Here is a 10,052-nt window from a genome sequence, read left to right as displayed (position 1 = left end):
GCTACCTAGTCGAACCCACCGAGAACTTTTCGGTGAATGTGAAGACACCCCAACACTGCAACCTTCTGCATAACCCATATTGTCAGAACGGCTATATTCCTGGTAGCAATACCGGGTACTCTCCCAATGTCAGTCAACAGATTGGGAGGTACCCCACCAAAAATGATTAAATAAATAAATAAATAATAATAATCGAAATAACGAGAAATAACGAGAAATAACGAGCACATAATGGAAGGAAAGAGAAAAAGGTTTTGAGTTATTTAAATTAACTTGAAATAACGAGAAAATAATTGAATTTACGAACATATAATCGAAGTAACAAGAAAAAAAAATCGGAATTTCATAAAAATGAACAAATAAATGCAATAAAAAGAAATTTCGATTCAAAAGAATATAAGCTACCAAAGTGGCACCATTAGGCTTTCGTATTGTTTTTGATAAGTCACTTGCTAGGTATTGTACACTTTTTGTTAATACTATTTTAACACAAACCAAAGATTTTACCTGAGCATTGCTTATCATATCGTGTGTGTATGTTACAGTCATGTGTTACATGACTAAAATCTTCACTTAGGCAATTTTTTAAACGCCTAAATATATTCAGTTACTGTACAAATGGAACGAAAAATCTGTCAATTTATTTTATTATAACGAAATCCAAACATATTGATGTTTAATTTTATTGATGCCTTCCTACTCGTAAAACTGATAAGATCAAAAGGAAACGAAAGTCAAAGTACATTTTTATATTTTTGGCTTCAAATTCTAGCATAATTAGTCTATTCTGATGTTTTATGCCCTTTTAAACGTCTTAATAATTTTCAGTCAATCTGTTAAATATATAGAAAGATTTTTCAGTCAGTTTGTGAAATGACTGAAATATTTAGACATTTTACAAATTGCCTACGTGAATCACATTTTACACATGGACTGTAACATATACACGCCTACAAACAAAAGGGTTTACGAAAACAGCGACTCACTGACTTCCGTCTCGCATCGAAGAACTTCCCAACGACAACGTAGAGGAACAAGAATGATTCTGTTCAATGCTACATTAACAACAAAATGCAAATATCGTAATTACAACCGACCAAAGTTAAATGTACAATATTAGGCAGTTACATTGTTTGAGGAATGTACCCGTCAATATCCACATAAAGGAACAATATCTCATACATCTGAAACTGTACACAGGAACTTGTTCGATGTCACGTGTCTTTGTAACAATCAAATATTATAAAAGGTATATACCGTTTCTGGATATTTTAACTTGTGTTCGTTTCTTAACTGATAACGTAATTTTGTTTCAGGTGTTTGACGTAGGTGTCAAGTCTTATTGGTCAGCTGAGATAGCACTCATGACAACTACATGTATTTTCATGATGTCCACTGCTCTTTAAAACAATCCATAATTGAATTAGATAACAATGAGCATCAATCAACATATTATCGGCTAATTCTTTGAACAAAGTATGTTGTTTTTACGTATGCACTTCACGCCCAGATATGGGTGTATTCCGTCTGCTTTAGTAAACCTACATATATAGACACTTACTTTTGACAAATCCACTGCAAGATAACGGGAAATTAATCTATCAAAGTATTTTCGGTTAATCCTTTGATGGATGTTTTTTTGTAAACTGGCCATTCCTTTCTTGCTGCGCTGCCACGTGCATATTACATAACACGTAATGCATTCACCTGGATTCAATTCAGACCTGGATTTATAAGCCAATCATCGATTGAATAATTACTCAAGACACAAGAAATGCCAAATGGGAACCTTTGTCAGGTAAACTGAGTGATGCTTCCACTGATTATACCTGTAATAAATTCATTAACTGAGGATCAAGTGAATGACGCCAAATACACAGGTGTTGGCTAAACTGGACAAGATTGAGACTGAAATCGCCTCTATTAAATCAAATGTTGCTTTACTTGAGCTAAAAGTGAAAGAGTTAGAAGAGGTAAGGGGAGAGTTAATAAACTAGAAGATTGCATTACCTTTGTTAGTGCAAGCTTTGATTCCTGGGAAAATGATAGACTTCCTATTAATGAAAATATTAAACACCTTTAAGATCAAATATTATCCCAGACTGAAACCCAGGCATGTGCACAGATGGAGAACTTGAGGTTGAATCCCTCATTGATTCCACGTTTAGAAGTATGAGAGATAATCTCATCTTTGCTAACATACCAGAGTCTGACTCTACCCATGAGCAGTGTGGGAAGGTACTGAGACAGTTCATCAAAGACAAGTTATATTTTGCTAACAGTGATGACATCAGTCAATGCTGATAAATATTTATGTGTGAAAAACCCTTTTTGGAGAGATGTTTTAAATGTTTGGGGAAATTACGGCAGAAAATTTACAACAAATTCAGAAAGGATTTCCGAAATTCTATCACAGCCCCTATGGCTAAATCACCAATTTAAACATGAAAACTACAGAATTAAAATTGGTTTAAAAAGGGTATAATGACAATTAAGGACTTATGTAATGAGAATGGATTTTTGCCATTTGAAATATTAAAAGTACGTTATGATATACAGGGTACAATATTAGATTATAATAAGGTTAAACTTAGTATACCTAAAGAATGGAGAGACACTGTCAATCATTATATCAAAATACCAATATATGACTTAAATCTTAGTCCACAATTGAGGGATATATTTATACCCGTTCAAGGATCTAGGTACTTTTATGATAGACTAATTACAATAACAAAACCACCCTTAGTAAATGGAAAATGGCAATCTCTTTTTGATAATGATATTCAATGGAAAGAAGTTTATTCAAATTTCAGAAAATGTACTAAAGATACTGAATTGATTGACTTTCAGTTTAAGTTTATCCATAGAATAATTTACACCAAAAAGGAATTATTAAAAATGAAACTAGTTGATTATAATATTTGCTCCTTTTGTGACTTAAATGGCGAAAACCTTATACATGTATATTGGGAATGTGAATATGTTAAACACTTTTGGAGCAAACTGGAAACCATTTTAAACCTTGACACAAATACTAGGATCTCACTTACCAAATACTCAGTTATTTTTGGATTCGACAAAAATAAACTCTTACTTAATCATATTATAATATCCAGTAAAAGATATATATATATATATATCAAGTATTAAGGGTGAGAAACCAATTTTTGATAATTTTAGGAAAATACTAAAAGAGTCAGCGATGATTGAAAAATTCATTGCCACAAAAAACAATGGTCTATTACAATTTGAACGAAAATGGGGAAAAATCCTACACAAATTAAAATAATAATCATGCCCTGTACAATAAGGCTATAGATCAGTTACGCCTCAAATAGCAATACTATCATAATTGTTTTAGTTATATCTGACTATCGGTACAACTTTTCATGCTCTTCTTGAGGCATATCATGTGTGTGTGTGTGTGTGTGTGTGTGTGTGTGTGTGTGTGTGTGTGTGTGTGTGTGTGTGTGTGTGTGTGTGTGTTTCAGTTATGCATGCTATATTTATATCACAAGAAATGTACATCCATGTAACGAATTTTCACTACAATTGACTAAACCTACTGTGTAACCTCTGAACCTGATGTAAAAAACAAACAAACAAAAAAACAAACAGTGATGACACCAAGTTTAAACGTGTCCACCGACTTTGGCGATACAGGAAACCTCAATACCATGCTAGACCACGCCCTATGATAGCCATGTTTTCTTTATACTGTGGAAGAGATGCTGTTAAGAGGACTGGGAGGGAACTCAAGGGACAAGGCTGTAGTATATTGGAGCAGTTCCCAGTGGAAGTGAGCAGCTATAGGAAGGATGTTCTTATGCCTCTCCTGAGTGAGGCTAGGAGAGAGAACAAGATATCCCACATAACAGTTGATAGACTGTCCATTGAGAACAAACTCCAGAATGTGCCTGTGCCACCCCCATACAGAGTCTCCAGCACCAGGTCTAACACTACATTTAACTCTAGACCATAGGGACACGACTGTGGTCTTGGGGACCCGTACAATGTAGATTGTACTGCTCTTCATAACAATGCCCAGAGCAGCCCAACTGCTGATAAGGTAGCAAATGTAAATACTGTAAACAGCATTGTTATTATTAACACTGTCTATCATTCAACCTTGCATGTTGTATATAAAAATAATATTTCTGATGGAAATGCAAACACATAGACTTTACAATCCTCACAAAGAAATCCTACTCATACCAACGATTCGCAATGTTTACCTAAACATGTTGTTGATGATTGTACCTGCTGTTCTGAGACACATTATCAGAACTATAATCCTGATAATGCATCTACTATTATTAACCATTTCACTCCACTACAGTATGGCTCTAGCAAAACACACGAGGTAATAAACAATATGGAAAAGTCTAATGATCATTATTCTCCCACCACCGTAAATAAAATAAAGTTTATATGCCTCAATGTGTGCAGACTCAGAAGAAAATTAGAATACCCTGAATTTACCTACCTAATCTATAAAGCTGATATAACTGGTTTGCAAGAAACCGAAACAGATTCACTTGATGAGCTTGACATTGATGGGTATCAGTTATACTTACATCATAGAACCAGTTTCCAAAGGAAGTCTGGTGACATTGGTTTCGTTTAACAGTCAGAAATAAATACTCTGGCTATATCTCCCTTGTTGATTACAATTGTGAATATGTTAAATGGTTCTCTATATCCAAGTCATAATTGAACTTTGACAATGACTTGTATCTAGGAATACTGCATCTACCCCTAGAAGGTTCTAAATATGCTAAAGATGACGTGCATTTCCTTGTAGATCAATCCATTTTTCACATGCAAGCGGAGAGTGAATATATCTTACTTATAGGTGATTTAAATGCAAGGACTAGATTATTGAACGAGTACTGCACTATAGGTAAACACATCATTGAAGAACTTGTCATGATACAGACATTGAAGAAATTAAAGATATGTATGAACCTGAAAATGTACTTCACTCCTTATCTTAACAACTACAAGAAGTAATCAAGATCAAGGAAGAGTCAATAGCTCTGGATTTAAGTTAGTAAACTTACGTAAGAATACTAATATGTTTGTATGTAATGACAGGATAGATAACGACAAAGGAGTTGGTAAAGTTACTTGTAAATATTCCAGTGCAGTGGATTATGCCCTATCGTCATGTATGTGCCTTTCATGTTTTAATGAATTTGATATTGCTGAATTTTCCCATCTCTACTCAGATATCCACTGTCCTATTATGTTTTCACTTACTTAAAAATAAAGTAATACAACCATAGTCAGTACTGCAAGTAAGCAAAATATACAAGTAATTTCAAACATCCCCCCTAAAAGATCACGATGCAAAATCAAAACATTATTAAAAGGATAAAGCAAATGCATTTGTAAATAATATCAACACAGAAACTGTCCCCAAACTGACACATTTATTGAAATTCAACAAGAGGTCATGACGACCAAGCACGTGCTATTAATGCATTTGCTGAGGAGATCGCACGTCTGCTCACTGATGCAGCACGTACAGCGTTTGGGGTAAGGCGTCCAGTTCGCCACGGCCCGAAAAAAACGTCAAAATAACAAACCCTGGTTTGGGACAGAAATAAACGTTAAACATTTTATCAATCAAAACGCCGAAACATAAATCAGAAATGAATAAACTTAATAAACATACCTGTAAGTACAAAACTGAATTTAGTACAGTGATAAGGGAAAAAGTTAAATATTCACCTAAAGAACTCTGGAAAATCCCCAATAAGAGTAATAGAACCCAAACTTCTGAAACACCCGATATCACTGAATTGTTTCAACATTTAAGAACATAAATGATGAACACCACATGGGTGATGCAGAAATAAATGAAGAAAATGAAGTTTTAGATTATGATTACAAAGTTTTGAATAATGATATAACCTTTGATGAAATATCACAGTCCATTAAGAGTCTGAAACGTAACAAAGCCTCAGGGACTGACAAAATTGAGAACGACTACTTTATTGATTCGTTTGAAGTCTTTGGGAATATTACCTCTCTGGCTCTATGCGTCCTATTTACAAGAGAAAAGGTACCAAATCAGGCCCTAACGCTTAGAGACCCATTACAATACTTAGCTGCTTTGGTAAACTTTTCATCACTGTTCTCAATAATAGATAACTTAATTTCCTTGAGATATATAATGTCTTAACCTCAGTGCCAGCTGGATTCAGAAGGGTTACTCTACAAATGATAACACCTTTGTATTGGATATTCTCATTCAAATTCTTAAACAAAGTAAGAGAAAATTATTCTGCGCTTTTATTGAATTTTTTAAAAGCCTTCGATAATGTGTGGAGTATTGGGTTATGGCATAAAATACTAAAATATGGTATTAAGGGTAAAATCTTCCAGTTAGTTCAAAATTTGTATGCAAATATAAGACCATATGTGTCTGTAAATGGTGTTGTATCAGATTATTTCCCATGTTACTCTGGCGTGCGGCAAGGAGAACATTTATCACCTCTTTTATTTTGTCTCTCTATCTTGAAAAAATCCTCATGAAACACGGATGCACGAGTGTGAAAATTGGCGATGTGAACGATTCACATGTACAATAATGTATCTGTCTCTTAACCCTTCTGTATGTTCATGACAGTGTCGTTTTTGCTGATTCCGCAACTGAACTCCAGAATACATTAGACCCTTTTAAAAGTTATTGTAATATGTGGAAACTAGACATAAACCCGAAAAACACCTAACGTTTTGATCTTTGGAAGCGGGCCGTCCCAAAAAAGTAGGTTTTCTTTTTATTTGGAGAATTGATATCGTAGACAATTATACGCACTAAGGTCTTCTATTTAGAAGAAACAGAAATTTCAAGCCAGCAATAATTTTTTTAGCCGACAGTGCTTCTAAAGCCATGTTCTGTCGTCTCAAAAAATCTAGAAATTACAATATTTCTTTGGATTGTTTACTTAAGGTTTTTGATGTAACGATATTACCAATATTATTATATGGCTGTGAAATTTGGGCATAATTGAAAAGACTAAAACTAGCCTGTGGTTTTAGAAATGCGACCCCAAATTTTATGGCTCCTGGAGAACTAGGTAGAATACCTTTATCGATTTATGCAGGTAAACCTGTTGTAGGTTTTTGGCATAAACTTTGTTTTTTTAACCCGGACCTGCAACAGAACTATCGCAACTTATCTACAAGTTTGCTCATTTGCAATTTTTATGTAATAATGAACAAAATGCCTGGATAAGAAAGGTGAGGCAAATAATTAATTACTGTTGTCTATGTTTTTTATGACCCACAAAGCGTTTCAAGCCAGTGGCTAACTGTCAAGACAGAAACAACTTTAAAGGATCAGTGTTATCAAAATTGGAGATCTCACGTCAAGAGAAGTTCAAAAGGGTATTATTATAAATATTTAAAAGATAAGATATCCCTTCTTTTGAAATGTTCTTCTCCTATCTCAAAAAATATATTAGCCTATTCTTAAACATAGAACCTGTAACCAAAATCTGCATGTCGAAGCTGGCCGTTGGCTTGGTATTGATAGAGAATTTAGGACATGTAAACTGTGTATATCGCCAGGTATAGCCGATAAATTCCACTACCTGTTTAAATTTGAAGGTTTCCGTGAATCTAGATCTAAACTTATCTCGAATAAATATACGATTATATAATACAAAAACTTGTTGAGTACCAGAAATGTAAAAGAAATCAATAACCTTGCAAAATTCATATGTATTAAGAACTGACTTTCACTTTGTGTGAGTTCATTGGACTATGAGCCTTCATAGAGTGAGGGCCAAACTGAATGAACGTCGGAGCTTGCAACAACGTTCATACAATATTTAGCCCTCACTCTATGAAGGTTCATACTCCAATGAACTCACACAAAGTGAAAGTCAATTCTTATAATTTTTTTATCACAATTTCTTACCTAAAAAATGTAGGCCAAGATCTAAACACAACGTTATTTAGTACGTGTGACTTCATGTTTACACTGACAGCCATACAACAACCAGCTATATCGCGGAGTAAAATAGTTCATCAAAAGAGAGGTGACATGAGCGTATGGATGCACAACTTGCTCTTCAGAAACATCTTACGCAGCACATGTGTTCAAATCATATCCTCATTGGATGAAAAAGTTCTGTAAAGAACTACCTCAGTAAGTCAGTCATAATGACAGCGCGTCGTAATACATTTCATGTATTAGTCATCATTGATTAACTGGCCGATCATTTAAAGGTGAATAAAGATGCGTCAAACAGACACTAAAGTAAATTCATAGATTGCTTGAGACGGCCAGTGTCAGCCTTGACACGAATCGAGTCGATACTACGATAGTTTAGATGTGCATTTCTTCGTTTGTTCATTAGGATAGGCTGCAGCGAGGATATTCGTGAACAATCATGCAGTCACGCTCTCTGACATTTCTCAATGTGTACTGAAACGCTGTGACCAAGGTTAAAGGTTCTAATTGATCAGAAAGAACGCTTATGTTTGTTTTCGTGCTAGGGAATTCCCAGGGGGATCCCCAGGAATGTGGAAGTAGTCCGTCAGTGTGTACGTCATTTCAAGAACACGGTCTCGTGAAAAACGTATGAACATCAAATTGTGTCGTTCATACACTTATGAACATCAATTTCGCGGTCATGTGACCGACCTCTCGTCCAATGGCCGCATATCGTAAAAAATATTAATAGATAAGTACCTTTGCGTGTGACTGTATATATGTGTGTTTGTGGATGTGTTTCTGTTTAAATGTTCCTACAAATTTTCCAGCAAAATGTTTAAATGTCACCAAATATTTGTACAGTATAACCGTCATCTTGTTAAATATTAATTATTGTCATGATAAGAACCTTTTTCTCCTCACCACAGTAGGTGCTTCTTTTTGAGAAATAAATGATGATTTATGATTGATTGGCAATACCATGAAACATGAATGACAAGGGACTAATAAATGTTGTATTATAAACAAATAGTTGCCTGAAAAATAAAGGTCGCAGCTGTTTTGAGTATAACTGAACTTCATTGTTGCAAAAATAAAGTATTTGCTGAATACGTAAGTACATAATTGTACGTACACATATACTTTAATGGTTTGCTTTATTATGCTCCGCCCAAATGAACTTTTGCAGGGGATGTAGAAACGCGGGCCGACCGTCACGTTTCGCTTCCGGAGCATAACTCGTCCACCTTTCAATATTTATTCATTCAACTTTGTATACACATAAGGCATACGCTGAACTGAAGCCTTGTGCTATTCAGGAACTATTTGTTTCGTTTGCGTTTCTTTGCCAACAAGTTTGACTTCAAACAACGGTATTTCCAAAGCATGACTCATTAAATGTGTCTCATTTCTTTGCATAATGCAAGTGCTGAACTGATGGGTTTTCCTATTGAGGTTTTTTAGATGTTGCTTTCACAAGATGAACTAAAGTTCAAATGAGGGTCAGTTGTATTCACAAACCTTTCTTTTGGTATAATGAGGTATATGGGATATACATTTTTCAATTTCTTCACATATTTAAAAGGGCGGGGATTGTACATGAAATGGAATGGTTATGTACATGCAATGGAATGGTTATGTACATGCAATGTGATGGTTCTGTACATGCAATGTGATGGCTATATACATTCACTGTGATGGTTCTGTACATGCAATGTGATGGTTATATACATTCAATGTGATGGTACATGTATGTACATGCGATGTGATGGTTATGTACATGCAATGGAATGGTTATGTACATGCAATGTGATGGTTATGTACATGCAATATGATGGTTCTGTACATGCAATGAGATGGTTCTGTACATTCACTGTGATAGTTCTGTACATTCAATGTGATGGTTATATACATTCACTGTGATGTTTATGTACATTCACTGTGATGGTTCTGGACATTCACTGTGATGGTTAAGTATACTCACTGTGATGGTTCTGTACATTCACTGTGATGGTTCTGTACATTCATCATGATGGTTATGTGAATTTGTCGTTATGGTTACCTGCAGTCACGATGAGGTTATATACATTCATTGTGA

The sequence above is a fragment of the Haliotis rufescens genome, unplaced genomic scaffold (genome assembly GCF_023055435.1).
Source record: "Haliotis rufescens isolate VD_foot unplaced genomic scaffold, xgHalRufe1.0.p SCAF_10, whole genome shotgun sequence".
Lineage (NCBI taxonomy): Eukaryota > Metazoa > Mollusca > Gastropoda > Lepetellida > Haliotidae > Haliotis > Haliotis rufescens.
The sequence above is the reverse complement of the archived record's forward strand: the minus strand, read 5'-3'. Positions refer to the sequence as shown.